The following is a 17,587-nucleotide window of genomic DNA, read 5'->3' as shown; positions in this document are numbered from 1 at the left end:
GTGGGCTCAAACAGTTAAAGATGACATTGTGGATAAAATAAGATTTAAGCTGGGTCTGAAGTTCAGGGAGGATTTGATCAGAGTAAGAGAAGAGTATTTCTGGAATGGGCAACAGTGTGAACGACAACAGAGCTGAAAGACTGTGCATAATGTGGAATGGAGGACAGTCTCAGGAACAAAAGAGAAGCAAGGCTCTAGAAACTGGAGAGCCAGATTATGATGAGCCTTGGAAATTAGGCAGACATCCAGAAGGTCCTCCTACTCAAACTGGGAGAGTCTCACCAGAGCCGGGTGTGTCCATCTGGATTTTACTCAAAGATAGCTGCCTGACTGTTAAAGAAGTCAGAACCCAAGCGTGGGGATGTAGGGAAGAGGGTGGATGAGGAACTTGTAGATGGGGCCGATCCCATTCAAAGAATAATTAACAAGTGCATTCCTGACATTGGTTTGGGTGCTTTCAGGGGTGATAAAGATGAACGAGAGTCCCCGATCTCATGGAGTTTACAGAGCAGACATACATATTACTGACACCTGGAAGAAAGTCCTGAATGTTTTAAGTACAAACAAGGAACAGATGAGGGGACAGAATTAAGCAGTAAGTCTATCATGGTAAGAGGAAAAAATGACCTTTTCTTTCAATACTAACAATATCAGATTTTAACCCTGGCAGGGGAGCGTGTTTGGTCAAGGTAGGGGAACCAACAAGTATGATGGAACGAAGTAGGATGTGTTTGGGGAAAGGCAAGAAGCTTAGCAAGTAGGATGCAGAGAGGAACAGTAGAGAGTTGGGTGAAAGCTGAAAAAGTTGAAAAAAAGAAAAAAGTCAGAAAGAGGAATTTGGACTTAGCAGATGATTCGTAGTCACTGTAAGTTTTTGAGGGGGAGTGAATTGGCACTCTTATATTTATTGAATCTCTTCTATGAAAAGCCCCCAGCCATGAAGGATTGTGTATGAGTAATTAGCCTGGCAACAGTATAGAGAACAGATCTGAAAGAGGGTGATACTGAGGTCAGGAAGGTCAACCAGGAAGATGTCTATTATAGTAATCTAAGGGTAAAGAGACCCCGAGAGCAGAAGAGTGGGAGGGAAAAGGAGAGAAAGGAATCAATACATGAGCCACGTTTCAAAGGGAATTGTGTTAAGACTTGCTGGCTAATAGCATGCATGCTATGAAGTAGATGAGGGAGTGGGTGATGCCTGATGTATAGAACCCCAGTGATTAGGAGACTCTCAGTTTCAACCGACAAACACAAATTATATTGCAGGAATTCACTGAGTTGGGGTGGTTGGGTGCTATGGTGTTCATTTATAGTTTATTTAAAGTGTCAGGCAACCAGTACTCCTTTGGATTCCTCTGACTAAAACATGGATCTGGGAGATATTTGAAGCCATGAGAGTAAATGAGTTCCTGAGGAATGAGGGAAGGAAGGAAACAAAATTTTTTGAATGTCTTTTATGTTCCAGACAACGAATGTGAAGAAGAAAGGTAGAAGGGTGAAGAGTGAAGTATTGGGCAAAAATCCAAAGTTAAGGGACAGGAAAGGGGTCAACGAACAAGAAGGACTAGAAATTGTCAAAAATGTAGAAAGAAGGGAGCGCCTGAGTGGCTCAGTTGGTTGGGCATCTGCCTTTAGCTCAGGTCATGATCCCAGGGTCTTTGAATTGCACCCCACATGGGGGGGGGGGGTCCCTGCTCAGCAGGGAGTCTGCTTCTCCCTCTCTGTTGGTCCCTCCCCCGTTCATGCTTGCTCTCTCTGTCTCTCTCTCAAATAAATAAATTAAAAATCCTTGTGAAAAATTAGAAAGAGAATTTACATATGATGCTGTCTCTGAAAACAAAGAATAATTTAAAGAATACAGGGAAAGATCAAATAATTTGAGTGTTCAGAAAGATTAAAATTAAGTATAAAGGCTTCGCTTTTGGTAAGGATCCTTGGTGACACTGAATTCAATTCCATCTCACAAATACTTCTTGCACATCTCCTGTATACTTAGCATCAGAGGTCTAAAAACACCCTCATGGAGAATACAGTCCAGAAAAAAAGATAAGTAAACTGTCAATTACAAGATCATCTGTAAGTTTAACATGGGGAGACATAGGGTACTAATGTAGCACATAAGAAGGGCCTTCTATCCCAGACTGCAAGAATCTGGAAGGCTTTCAGAGGAAGTCATGTTTAAACCAGGACCTATGGGATGAGTTGAAATTAGCTAAAGGAAAGGCAAGGGGTGACAAAGGCAGGAAATACCCAATGCGGTGATCCAGCGAGAAAAGGAAATATGACCACTCAAACAACTGCAAGAAAGAGTGGTCTTTGTGAGTGATTTTGTAGAGAGATTGTTGAAGAGGTCATCAGGGAGCCGCTGATGAAGAATGATATCGAGCCATATCAAAGACTTTGAATTTAATCCAGATTGGTATTGGGAAGCTGCGGAAGGGTTGAAACAGGAGGACAATTTAATCGAATTTGCTTCAGAAAGATCCCTCTGACTGCTTGAGCACTGGGGCAGGATCCAAGTCAGGTCGACCAATGATGAGACTATTTCAGCAGTTGTGGGGAGAGATGATGGGGTTAGTAGAAATGGAGAGGAGTGGGTGGACTCAATAAATATGTAGAAGGTAGCACTGACAGTGCTTGGTAACACATTAGTGTGGGAGATTTGGGGAGAGAGAAGAGCTTAGAATGATGCCAGTATTTTTGACAGAATGGATGCGGATACAGGAGCCACTGGCTGAGCAGTTTTGAGAATACAATATGATGAATTCAGTTTTGAACATGTTGACTTGAAGATACCCACTGGACATCCTAGGGCTGGTTATATGGTAGGCAGTTGGCTAACCGCATCTCAAGTTCAGGAGAGAGATTTAATTCAGAGTTGAGATTTGGGGGACAATGGCAAATAGTTGGTATTTGAATGCTTGAGAGAAAATGATATCCCTGGGTGGGGGTAGAGTAGGTTGGTGTTGAATGAGAAGATGAGATGTCTGAGGACAGAACACTGTAAGGGCTGGGCAAAAATGAGGAGGCAACAAAAAACCTGGGAAGGATGTGTGTGTGTGGCTCAGCAAAGAAATAAGGTGGCAATTTGAGAATTCAGTACCATAGGGCTTTTCTAATGGAGGAAGCCTAACTCCCTGGATGACAGAGGGGGTGGGGGGGTGGGTAGAATCCAATGCAGGGGAAAACAGTGCAGATGTGGCTAAGGAAGGGATAAATACTACAGCAAGGTCTTTCCAGAAATAGGGTAGCTGATGAGTGAAGACTCACCGAGGAGACTCTTCTTCCTTTAATAAGGACAAGAATGATAGGAGAATGAGTATGGAGAAAGGAGCTTGGCTGTTGGTAGCAAAGGAATCTCACACTGGATGGCCAAGACTTACTAGTGAAGTAAGATTCAAAGTTTCCACAATGCACACGTGTCAGGAGATGGAAAATAAATTAGATGGAAGAAAAGGTTGTGCCTTAAGTGGCTTAAAGTTGCAAATTTCACCATTCCTGACAAATATTCACTTATAAGTTAGCTACTTTTAAGTAATGTTTATGGATATTTTAGTGGTTGCCTAAAACGTCAGGAAATCCAAAACATCTTAGATTTTCGGGACCAGAAGGGGCCGGAGATACGAGGCAGAAAGTAATATTTTCTGATATTCTTCTTAGTAGAATAAGCCTGGTTTACACAGTCTAAAAGAATATGTCTGGGGTGCCTGGGTGGCTCAGTCGGTTAAGCGATCGGCTCTTGGTTTTGGCTCAGGTCATGATCTTAGGGTCCTGGGATTAAACCCCACGTTGGCTTCTGCACTCAGCAGGGAGTCTGTTTGAAGCTTCTCTCCCTCTGCCCCTTCCCTCACTCTCACTCACTTTCAAAATAAATAAGTAAATCTTTAAAAACTTTTAATAAAAAAGAACTTTTAATAATAAAAGTTCTAATTTTGATATAGTACCAACAGTTACGATAGTTCCCACTTCATGAGTACCTACTATATTCTAGGTCTGACACTGGTCACTTTACACTCCGTGATTCTCAAGCAGGGCATCTATTCCCACTATGACCATGACCAAACACCCAACCCTGGGGACTTCTGGCATTGTCAGAGGATATTTCGGATGGTCACAATTTGGAAGGGTAGTCATGGGTAGAGGTCCTGGAGGCTGTTACATAATCCTACAATGCACAAGACAGTCTCCCACAAAAAAGCAATATACTACCCGAAATGTCAGCAGTGCCAAGGTGGGGAAACCCATTGACATTAGAAAGAACTATACCTTCCTTGCTGTACTGTTGCAAGGATGACACAAAATGGTAAGCATAAATCTCTCTACTATAATTCAATGGAAAATTGGGGAGCTTAAATAACTTGCTCAAGGTCACAACACAAGGTCTGAAGAAGAACCAGATTTTGAATCCTAGCTGCCTGATTCCAAAGTCAAATTTTAAACCGCTAAATGCATTGCCACATCGTATTCAAGACATACAGACTACCATAAAACCCAAATATCCCTGTGAATAATTTTTCCTAAAAATATATTGGTTACTACGCTGAAATCTGCATTTCCCCTAAGCTTACCTAGGACCCATACCTCAACTCTAAACCTTTTCCATCTGAGAATATCACAGCAGCGTTTTCCTATAGAAAACAGACTTGAGTCAGGCACATCAGATGCAGACATGCCAACAAGACATGATTTACCACTCAAGGAGGTCTTCCAATTGAAACAATTCCATGGAATGGCCAATGGCAAATCCATTCTCAAATTCTATCCAATGTCGCCATGACGAGATGGATTCTTTCTGGACTTTGGATTACAATTGGACTTCTGCACCGACACCATCCATCATGCAAACTACCCAAGTGCCTCTCGACAATCACGAGGCAGGACCTCAACTCCAACTGAAGTACACAAATATAGGTTAAAAAGTCCTCAGTGACTATGGAGCTTTGGTGGGTTTTCTTTCTTTGTTTTGTTTTGTTTTTGTGACTTTTGAGTTTTTGCTACTTTTGTACAAATGGTAACAGTGAACTTCTCCTTTGGGTGACTGTACCATGGGTAAAGGGAAGTAGAATAACTTCAATTCTCCCTAGAAAGGAGTCATTTTTTGCAAAATGCCTGACCTCCATGTTGAACATCCTCCCAATTTGTTTCCCTCAGGGTATGAGTGCAAATAATTTTATGGTTCATACCTTCTTCTCATGTGTATTTCAGGTGACCTGCTCATCCCAGTTTTTCCACAACTGTTCTGACTTCAAACTGAAATCACACTTCCTGGGAATCTCTTCAGTCCCAGGTAATAGCAGTATTGGTTGCCCTAGATATATCTGGGGATTAATAACTAACACTAGAGATCAAAAGCTGATATTACTGCTATTTCTTGAGGTTCAATCAGAAGAAGGTTTTGTATCAGAATTCAGCTCGAGGAACATTGATCGTCATTTTTGGCCCTCACCTGTTTTTGGCAAAGATGACTTTTGAAAGAGGAAAATCCAGTCAAACCCTGATATTACAAAAGTAGGTTGTTGGTGGGATCTCTTACAGGATGCCATCTGGCAGCAAGCAAAGGATTTCACGCTGTAATTGGGTAGGTGTCAATTCTAACTGCGTATAAAATCACCTGGGAGGGGTGCCTGGGTGGCTCAGTGGGTTAAACCTCTGCCTTCGGCTCAGGTCATGATCTCAGGGTCCTGGGATCGAGCCCCGCATCGGGCTCTTTGCTCAGTGGAGAGCCTGCTTCCCTTCCTCTCTCTCTGCCTGCCTCTTCTGTCTACTTGTGGTCTATGTCTGTCAAATAAATAAATAAAATCTTTTTTTAAAAAAAATCACCTGGGAGGGAGGACTTCCAAAAAGTCTGGCTGCCCAGGCTGCACACAAGACCAATTCAATTAGAATTTCTTGGGGTGGAACTCAGGCAGCAGTGCTTTTAAAGTACCTTCAACCGTTAAGATAGACAGGCAGGGTGAGAATCATTGTGGTGGCGATGAAGCTTCCTTCTTCTTCACTGTGCACATGGCTTGTGAGGAGATGATGTTGTTAGCGACTTATGTTGTATGACTGAAGGATCCTAAGAAGGTCTCTGCTGCTCCTCCCTCCCCAACAAATATTGCATTATCCAAACAGTACTATTTTTAAAATATTTTTTAAATATGAGAGAGAGAGAGCAAGAGTATACAAGCAGGGGATGGGAGGGGGAACAGAAGGAGAAGCAGACTCCCCCTGAGCAGGGAACCCAACTCGGGGCTCGATCCTAGGACCCCAGAATCACGACCTGAGCCAAAGGCAGACCCTCAACCAACTAAGCCACGCAGATGACCTTAAAATGGGACTATTGGGGATCAACAATCTTCCTCTGGAGATACATTAGCAAAGGCAGGCAGGAGCAGAAAACAGTAACTATTAAGTTTTAGAAGGATTTTCTGCCTTCAGGAGGCCCCACTTCAACTGTTTGGAAAGGCTCACCCAACCTTTTTATTTGGTTCTGACCCAGAAGATGAAAGACTACACAAGGGAAAACATTGTCTACCATAAAATGTTACCGTGAACAGGTCTGATATCAAAGCAGAGGTAATATTAACCCCTGTGTGTATTGCAGTGTTATTTACAACAGCCGAGATGGGGAAGCCACCCCAGTGTACGTCTAGTAATGAATGGATAAAGAAATTGTCACACACACACACACACACACACACTGAAATATTACTGGTCCATGGAAAAGAAGGCAATTGTATGCCATTTGTGACAACACGATGGACTCGGGGGGTATTATCCTAAGTTGAAATAAATCAGAGAAAGGTAAATATCATCTGATCTCTTTTCTACATGAAATCTAAAAAACAAAACAAGCAGCAGAGTCTTAAATACAGAAGACAAACTGTTGGTTGCCAGAGGAGAGTGGGATGGGAAGAGGGGTGACACCAATAAAGAGGGTTAAGAGGTATAAACTTGTAATTATACTTGTAACTTGTAATGTGACTTGTAGTAAGTCACAGAGGTGAAAAGTACAGTATAAGGATTACAGTCAATAATATTGTAATAAACAATATTGTAATAACATTGCTGTATGGCAACAGATGGCAACTACACTTAGGGGGAGCACTGAATAACGTATAGAATGTTCAGATCAATATGACAGATGCCTGAAGTGGATATAACATGCTATGTTAATTATACTTCAATAAAAAATAAAAGTAAAGGTGCTTTTACAGTGGGTTGGGTCAGAACAAGGCCCAGAGAGAGTTAGCCGCTAGGGGTTGAGCAGACAAGAGGGGAGCAACCCAAAACGTCATCCAAGTCACAGGCATGATTAAAAAGTGAGATCTGGACATGAGGTCAGGCCACAGACGTAATCTAAAAGACCCAACTGCTTTCCCAGAGGAATCTGTAGAGCCAATTATTCCTTGGTGGCCTAGGAATAACCTTGAGAATATAGAACTAAGTCTGTTCTCCCCTTAACTTCTCCTTGTTCAATAACATTAGGGTACCTTGGTACTACAAGAGAAAGGAGGACCGCTCCAAAAAATTCAACCTTCGAAGCAAACTGAGTTCATAGGGACTTGTGTGGATTGTAAGATATCACAAGAAAGTTTCCCACTCTCAGCCTCTCTGATTCACTAAGGTCTGAGGAGTGACTGGCGCCAGGGATTCTGTGTAGCACCTGGCCAATGACAACCCTGGGATGGTCACTCTGCCTTGAAGATTCTTCTTATTAGTATTCATTTGAGAGAGAGAGAGACTAGGAGAGAAAGTGAGAGTCCAAGCAGCGGGGAGGGTCAGAGAGAGAAGCAGACTCCCTGCTGAGCAGGGAGCCCGATGATGCAGGACTCGATCCCAGGACTCCAGGATCACAACCTGAGCTGAAGGCAGTTGCTTACCCAGCTGAGCCACCCAGGTGCCCCGGTCACTCTACCTTATAAGGCTGACCCCATACTACCTTCCCTAAACGGCTGTCAAGGTGCCCGAAATCCTGCCCTGAGAAACACATTCCTTCAAAACTTGAAAACTGGTTAGTATTAAAGAAGCTCTTCCTGACCGAAAAAGCTAGTATCTTACACTAGAAACTCCTAGCAAGAAAACAGCACCCTAGCCTCATTTTCTAGATCTCTAAAATGGTTGCCCCAGTCCAGCCCCACCATTTTCCACTTTCTAGGTTCTCACTTCCCTTCCCCTCCTCTCCTTCCCCATTCCCTCTCTGCCTCTTTCTGTCTCTCTCTCACACACACTTACACACATACATGCACAAAACTGTTGAAAACCACCCCCACCCCCTGGCCTGTTTAAACCTTATCAGCCAAGACCCTGCCTGTGATGATTTGACAGCTAGCTGAGAGCAAGATGGGTCTTAGGGAGGAAGGGGGCAGATTCTATGAAAGCAAAACTATTTAGGGGATGAAACTGAAAAATGTTCACTGTATCCTGGGCCATTGATTTTTTTTTCCCAACGGAAGCGTCAGGTTAGGAATGAAGGGTTATATATACAAATAAAGATCAGCCAGACAGCCACGTACAACCTTTGGTTTCAAGAACCAAGTCTTTTCATTGAATTGCATGTGTGTGTGCAGGCGGAATGGGTCTCCTTAAATGGATGATGTCATTGAGCTGTTCCATACCTCTTTACCCGAGGGGCAATAATCAGATCTCAGGAATACCGTGGAGTTTTCTGGGCTATTAAAGAGAAATTCCACTTTTATCATCTCTGAATGATAAAGCTCCACATTCCTAAAATAGTTAGCTTAAAGCAGCAAAAGGCTGAATCTTTCTCAAATTTAGAAGACAAATAAAATTGGAAACACATACTGTGTCAGTTAGGCATTTGGATAGATTTGCAGCTGGGCAAGACATAATTCAGGGAGAGTTAAATAACAAAAGTTGGATTTCAAAAGATTTCACCCTCATGGGAATCTTACTGATAACATTACCACAGGTAATGTCATAAAATATGGTGCGTTCATCTTTGACATAGAACAGGAAAAAAAAAAAAAAAGTATGGAATCTGAGTGAATAGGGAAACTTCTGGAATACTAGCAGCTTTAAGAAAGGGAAAGTCATTGCACTAATGGTTTTGGTGCTGGAACAAGGAAGGGGGAGCAGACTAACTTCGTATCTAGCCCCATTTGGTTTCATTGGTTTTATCAGGAATGTTGGTCAGGGAGCATGCTGAGAGTGAAGATTTAGAGAAAAAAAATGTGCTGTGTCTAAAGAGAGTAAAATGCTGAGTGGGTTTGATTCCAAATTCACCACAGGCCAGGAAAAAGATTGTGCAAATCTCTGGCCCCTTGTTGCTCACACATGGCCTAGGCCTCAGATTCAGTAGCTGCATTTGCTTTTCAAAGAACGGGGTCCTTTTCTCAGCCCACACTTTTCATTAAGTTCCAAACACTTCCTTAAGATATGAAACCTCCTCTTTCTCTTTCACCATTCCAAGCAAGGCTGGCTTGTTCACACAATATTGAAAGGGGCTGCTCTTTGTGCCGAGACAGGATGTTCCATTGATCAGTCTTGCTGGGACAGCCCATAAGCATTCGTCTGTTGGTGTCTCACACAAACGTCAACTGTTTCTGCCCAGACTGAATGAAATGATCTCTCTGAAAACTGTGTGATGTTTGTGGCATTCCCTCAAGAAGAATGTACTGGATATTTAGTCTGTGCAAGGTACTGAGCCCGGGAACAGGAAGGGGGGAGAGGGGAGGAGGAGACACTACAGGAAATGTTGGAGAGATACAGAGATGAACGGGCAGTAGCTTCTGCCTTTAATAGTAAGAGCTAATGTTGAGTTAGTAGTTAATTTGTGCCAGTTACTGTGCTAATGGCTTTATACAGATTTGATACTTTACACTTTACAAAACTACTATACCCTCTTTTATAGGTGAGTTGAGACTCAGAGAGTTAAGTCCCAAGTCACACAGCAAGTGATAGGCTCAAGGTTTGAGCTTGGTCTCTTTGATCCAAAGCTGGAGTATATAACCACTGTGAGCTAGTGCCCTCAGAGACGCGGTGTCTGGTTAGGGGGAGAAACACACGCAATGACCTCTCATAAAAAAGCACGATATGGGAAGAGTTACAAAAGATGGAGCCAACTGCTGTGGGACTGCAGACTCAGGAGCAATTAGTTTCCGGGAAGACTCTTTGGATGGAGCAGTCATTGAGCTGGATCTTAAGTGAAAAGTAGGATTTGGCTAGATGGAGGTGAGGAAAAGAGTATTTCAGGTAAAGGAGTTAAGTCACAGAATGACAAGTACAATAGAACGGGAACATTGTGTGTATCACAGAATATAGGGTCACAATGAAAAGGCTATAAAGATTGGCATTCCAGGATGCCTGGGAGGCTCAGTCACTTAAGTGTCTGACTCCGGATTTTGGCTCAGGTCATGATCTTAGGGTCGTGAGATTGAGTCCCATGTGGTGGCGGGGTTGGGGCGGGGGCTGGTTCGGGCTCAGCAGGGAGTCTGCATGATATTTTTCTCTCTCCCTCTCCATCTGCCCCCTCCCCCTCTCTCTAAATAAAATAAATAAAATATTTGGAAAAAAAAAAGATTGGCATCCCATTGTCACGTAGCTTGAGTACCAAGTCAAGAAGTCGGGATTTTATTCTTTCTGAAGTCCATAATGGTTTGGGCACGGATAAGTGAGATGACTGGTTATGTGATTTAGAAAGAGAATTTCAGTGGCACCTTCAGTCATGGAAGGAGCGTCAGATGGATTAGAGGCTAAAGACCCATTGTGTGACTAGAGATATTGTCTAGACGAGGGCTGGGTGGGAGCCTGAACCAGGGTGTTTTCATGGTCAATGGGGTAGAAGCAACTAGTAATCAAGGCAGTTGGTAACTGACTGTGAGGGAAAAGGATGATTTGAAGGGGATGCCGACATTTCTAGCCTGACTGACTAGGCAGCTTATTGTGCCCCTGAGACAAGGGACACAAAACAGAGAAAGTTTGGAGGTGGGAGGTGACCATGAATCAGGTGATTTGTTGGCAGTTGTTGGTCATACCTGAAGCTCAGGGAAAAGGCAAGAAGGTAGATTTAAGAGTCACCCCGGGAGAGGATATGGTCTAAACAGAAGTGAGATTTCTCAGGGGGAATATTGTTAAATAAGAAAATGATCTTTGTTTCTGGCAATAGGATGAGTGTATGGAGAACATGTTCTCAAAAAAGAATCCCTACTTATAACAGACCCTGACACGGCAAGTGTAATGTGGGGGAAAACAAGAGTGCCTAAAAGTCTAGATAAAATACTTTCCACGTTGGGGCACCTGGGTGGCTCAGTCCGTTAAGCATCTGCCTTCAGCTCAGGTCATGATCCCGGGGTCCCAGCATGGAGCCCTGTGTTAGACTCCCTGCTCAGCAGGGAGTTTGCTTCTCCCTCTCCCTCTCCCTCTGCTGCTCCTCCCACTCATGTGCACGTGCTCTCTCTCTCTCTCTCTCAAATAAATAAATAAAATCTTTTAAAAAAAATACCTTCCATGTTGTTTTTATTTATATGTTTAAGACTTTTTAAAATTTTTGTCATTTGAAAGAGAGCCATAGAGTGAGTGAGAACACAAGTGGGGGTGAGGAAGAGGGAGAAGCAGACTCCTCACTGGGCTCTACCCCAGGACCCTGGGATCATGACCTGAGCTGAAGGCAGATACTTCACCAACTGAGCCACCCAGGCGGCCCCTCCATGTTGTTTTTAAAGTGAAGCTGAGCTGAAGTGAAGCACAGGAAACAGATAACAACAGGGCCTGATTTTCTAGAAGTAATCAAGCTAAAATTTGCCCTGGGCCAAATCTGCTTCTCTTTGGTGGCCACAGTTGATACTAAAGGACCATGTGGTAGGGCCAGGGACAGGGGATAAAGTGTGAGACCCAAGCAAGGTGGTTGAGCTGACTGGAGACCCTGCCAAAAAGCAAAGATTCTGTAGGGGTGACTCCTTCACTGAGTGACTTGAAAAATACCCACTCTCCACATAAAGATATTTACCTACCTAGGGGTCAGACACAGGGTTTGGAGAAAAAGTTCTTTCCTCTCAGAATTCCTAACCACATGCTCACACTCAACCACTTTTGGGAGCAGAATACTATGTGTCTTCAAAACCACCAAACAGAAACATTAATTCAGAGTGGTCCTTGGTTGATAATGCCACTGGGCACATTGCAATAGTAAATGAAAATTTTCTCTGGAAGAGTTTTACATGGCCTCAAAGGATTCCCACAGATAAAATTCCAAAGAGCATGAGCTCACAATGAAAAGACGTCATTAAACCTACAAAGAAGCAAGGCATGATGAGTGTGAGTCTGCAGAAACAGACTTGTAAAAACTGCAGATCCAAAAATGATCAGCTATTGAATACAAAATAAGTACATTTGATATGCTAAGTGAGAGAATTCAGAAACTGAGAAAGTACAACATCCACTCATGATAAACACCCTCAACAAAGTAGGTTTAGAGGGAATATACCTCAACATAATAAAAGCCATCTATGAAAAACCCACAGAGAACATCAGCCTCAATGGGGGAAAACTGAGAGCTTTCCCCTGAAGGTCGGGAACAAGACAAGGATGTCCATTCTCACCACTGTTATTGAACATAGTACTGGAAGTCCTAGCCTCAGCGATCAGACAATGAAAAGATATAAAAGACATCTGAATCAGCAAGGAAGATGTAAACCTTTCACTATTTGCAGGTGAGGTGATGACTATATAGAAAACCATAAACACACCACCAAAAAACTGCTAGAACTGATGAAAAAAAATTTGCTGAAGTCACAGAATACAAAATCAACATACAGAAATCTGTGGCATTCCTATACACCAATCAATAATGAAGTAGCAGAACGTGAAATTAAGAAAACAATCCCATTTATAGTTTCACCCCAAATAGTAGGATGCCTGGAAATAAACCTAACCAAAGAGGTGAAATATCTGAAAACTGTAAAATGCTGATGAAGGAGATCGAAGATGACACAAAGAAATGGAAAGACATCCCATGCTCATGGACTGGAAGAACAAATATTGTTAAAGTGTTTCTACTACCCAAAGCATTCTACACATTTAATGTAATCCTTATCAAAATACCAACAGTATTTTTCACAGAACTGCAACAAACAATTCTAAAATTCATATGGGACTACAAAAGACCCCGAATAGCCAAAGCAATCTTGAAAAAGGAAAGCAAAGTTGGAGGCATCACAATTCTGGACTTCAAGTTATATTACAAAGCTGTAGTGATCAAAACAGTATGGTGCTGGCACAAAAATAGACACAGAAATCCATGCAACAGAATAGCAAACCCAGAAATGAACACACAGCTCTATGGTCAATTAATCTTTGACAAATCAGGAAAGAACATCCAATGGGAAAAAGACAGTTTCTTCAATAAATGGTTGAGTTGGGAAAACTGGACAGCAAGATGCAAAAGAAAGAAACTGAACCACTTTCTTTCACCATACACAAAATAAATTCAGAGTAATGGATTGAAGACCTAAATGTGAGCCCGAGTTCATAAAAATCCTAGAAGAAAACACAGGCAGTAACTAACTTCTTTAACACTGGCCCTAGCAACTTTTTTCTAGGTATGTCTCCTGAGGCAAGGGAAAGAAAAAAAAAAAGTGGACTATTGGGACTTCATCAAAATGAAAACCTTCTGCACAGCAAAGGAAACAATCAACAAAACTAAAAGGCGACCTATGGGTCTGGGTTATGGACATTGGGGAGGGTATGTGCTATGATGAGTGCTGTGAATTGTGTAAGACTGATGATTCACAGACCTGTACCCCTGAAGAAAATAGTACATTATATGTTAATTTTTAAAAGGCAACCTACAGGGTGGAAAAAGATATTTTCAAATGGCATATCTGATAAAGGGTTAGTACATAAAATATATAAAGAACTTAAAAACTCAATACCCACAACATGAATAATCCAATTAAAATTGGGCATGGGGAACCTGGGTGGTTCAGTCAGTTGAGTGTCTGACTCTTGATTTTGGCTCAGGTCATGGTCTCAGGGTCCTGGGATTGAGCCCTATGTCAGGCTCTGTGCTCATGGGGAGTCTGCTTTTCTCCCTCTGCCCCTCCTCACACTCACAGTCTCCCTTTCTCTCTAAAATAAATAAACAAATCTTTTAAAAAGTGGGCAGAACACTTAAATAGATATTTCTCCAAAGAAGACATAGAAATGGCCAATAGACACATGAAAAGATGTTCGTCATCACTTACCTTCAGGGAAATGCAAGTCAATACTACAATGAGATACGACATCACACCTGTCAGAATGGCTAAAATCAACAACACAAGAAACAACAGGTCATTGGCAAGGATGTGCAGAAAGGGGGAGCCTCATGCCCTGTTGGTGGGAAGGCAAACTGGTACAGCCACTCTGGAAAAACAGTACGGAGGTTCCTCAAGAAGTTAAAAAATAGAGCTACCCTGTGACCCAGCAATTGCAGTACTAGGTACTTACCCAAAGAATACAGGAATGCTAATTCAAAGGAATATGTGTATCTCTATATTTATAGCAGCATTATTTTCAATAGCCAAGATATGGAAGCAGCCCAAGCATCCATTGATTGATGAAATTGATGAATGGATAAAGAAGAGGTGGCATATGTGTGTGTGTGTGTGTGTGTGTGTGTGTGTGGCATATATAATATTCTAATATATATTCGAATATTATTCAGCCATAAAAAATAATGAAATCTTGCTGGTTGCAAGGACATAGACAGAACTTAATGCTAAGCAAAACAAGTCAATCAGAGAAAGACAAATACCATATGATTTGACTCACGTGGAATTTAAGAAACAAAACAAATGAGCAAAGGGGCAAAAACAGAGAGAGAGAGACAAATCAAGAAACAGACTCTTAACTATAGAGCACAAACTGATGGTCCCCAGAGGAGTTGGGGATGGGGGAGGGGGGAAATAGGTGATGGGGATTTAAGCATGTGCTGGTTGTGATGAGTACTAGGTGACATACGGTACTATTGACACCTGAAACTAATAGGATGCTATATGTTAACTAAGTGGAATTAAAATTAAATTTTTTTTTTAAAAATCAACTATGAAAACTGAGTAACAGGTTTGAAAAAAATGAACTAAATAGAACTCTGAGAAATAAAAAATATGATAATTTAAGTAGAAAACTAGAACCTCCCTTGATGGATTAAACAGAGCCAAAGAGAATCTGTGGCACGGAAAACAGGTCAGATGATTTTACGTAGTCAAAAACACGAGGAGGCAAAGATATGGGGAGGAAAAAAGTCTGAATGAGCTTAAGATGGCAAAATGTCTGAAATACATCTTAACTAAGTTTAAAAAGGCAAGCGTGGAAAGAATGTTAAAGGAATGATCTATTCAAGGAGATAAGGTGGTGATAACTTTCTGAGATTTAATAAAAATGAAACGAGACGGAAAAAAAATCTCAGTGTCTTGAAGAACTGGAAGGGCTGTTGGAAGGAAGAGGAACCGGCCAAGAAAACTGAAAATGACTTATGAGGAAGGAGGAAGAACAAAGAAGATTCAGTGTCTGGAAAGCGAAGAGGGAGTATGTTTCAGCAAGGCCATGGTCAATAACTCTAAATGTTGCAGACACATCAAGTAAGGTGACGATCAGTAATCACTGAGTATCTGCTATACGTCAGACAACGGTGCTGGGTGGATCCAAAGATGTTTAATGCATAACTCTTGGACTTAAAATTAGGGAAGAAATGTAAATAAAAGGTTGCAATCCAATGTGACTAAGGCTGTAATAAACATGAGCCAAATGGGCCATGAACAGAGGGAAGGAGGTTTCTTTTGTGTGATGATGATTTCTTTAATGAGCTCTCCTCAGCTATTTGTCTCATGGTCACTTTTGAAAAATTTGGAATAAATATTTAGCTTTCATCAGAATATCCCCTTAAACACATATGGTCAGCTCTTTCTTCTGATTTATCTACATCATTTTGAGGCATGCAATATTCAAGAACATTCCAATATCTGGTATGAGCATGAATGGCAGACCTTCAAATAACCTTTCTGTGCCTGAGAGATTGGGTCAAAGAGTACAGGCTTGTTTCTTCTTCCTATTCTCCCTGACCCCGCTTGGTTGGGCGTCTCACCACAATCACCTGGGCTTTTAATAATCTCCAGGTTTCAGCTCTGATCATGTTATTCCCCCTCAAACATTCACACACCGTGGCTTTATAGTGGAGACATTCAATAAATAAGAGTTGAAATGAAAGAATGTCAATATATACTGAAATAGAAGTATATCCTCCATTGTCATGTGAATAATTCCATATTCCAAATCAATGATAGAATATTATCATTTGAAGGCATATTTTATCTATGTAGTTGCTTCCAAAAAATACTGTTGTCAACAGTTAAATGTGTGTATTTAAAAAGATTTTTTAAAAAGATTTATTTATTTATTTATTTAGAGAGAGAACACACAACCAGGGGGAGGGGCAGAGAGAATCCCAAGCAGACTCTATGCTGGGTGCACAGTTTGACACGGGTCTCAAACTCACATCCCCAAAATCATGACCAGAGCTGAAATCAAGTGTCAGACACTTAACTGACTGAGCCACCCAGGCACCCCAGAGAAGTTATGTTTTCTTTTTTTAAGATTTTATTTATTTATCTGAAAGAGAGCAAGACAGATTGCAGAGGGAGAGGACAGGGAGAAGTGGATTTGCCGCTACGCAGAGAGCCCGATGTGGGACTTCATCTCATGACCCTGGAATCATGACCTGAACTGAAGGCAGATGCTTAAATGCCTGAGTCACCCAGGTGCCCCCAAAAGTTATGTTTTTATTGCAAGTTTATATTTAATTCAACAAAGATTTACTAAATGTCTACTATGTGTCTGTGCTATTTGTTGCAGAAAAATGTAAAGAAATATACAACACAAATAAGATCATTAATACTTATTACACAGACAGAATTATGTATGTATATGAATGTGAATATATATTATTCATTCATTCATTCATTCATTCATATATATGAATGTGATATGAGTATATCATAAACTTCCCTAATTTTAAATGAATATATATAGACATATATATATATTCATTTCACAAAAGAGGTTCAGATGTCCAGATAAAAATGAGTCAAAAAGAGGGAAATAGCACACCTAGATTTGGAGGGGATAAAATTAAATCCTATAAAGCAGCTGTTGTTTGAACTGAGTCTTCAGTGATGGAGAACATTTGGTAGGCAGAGGGACGCCTAGGTGACTCAGTTAGGTAAGCATCTGCCTTCAGCTCAGGTCTTGGCTTTGAGCCCTACACTGGGCTCCCTGCTTGGCAGGAAGTCTGCCTCTCCCTCTACCCCTCCCCCAGCTCATGCTCTCTCTCTCTCTCTTTCTCTCTCTCTCAAGTAAATAAATAAAATCTTCAAAAAAAAAAAAGAATAGAAAAGAAAAAGATTTGGTAGGCAGAGATTGAGGGGAAAGGGTAGTAGGAGGCATGAATACAGCTAGGGAGAAAAGAACAGAACTTGTTGAGGTAGATTGGTTCAGAATTGCATTAATCCGTGGGTTAAAAAAAAGAAGAAGAAAAGAAAAGAAAGAAAGAAAGAGAAAAAAGAAAATTTGATCACAGTGGCTGAAGCACATGAGGGTTTATTTGTCT

The sequence above is a fragment of the Mustela lutreola genome, chromosome X (assembly GCF_030435805.1).
Source record: "Mustela lutreola isolate mMusLut2 chromosome X, mMusLut2.pri, whole genome shotgun sequence".
Lineage (NCBI taxonomy): Eukaryota > Metazoa > Chordata > Mammalia > Carnivora > Mustelidae > Mustela > Mustela lutreola.
The sequence above is the reverse complement of the archived record's forward strand: the minus strand, read 5'-3'. Positions refer to the sequence as shown.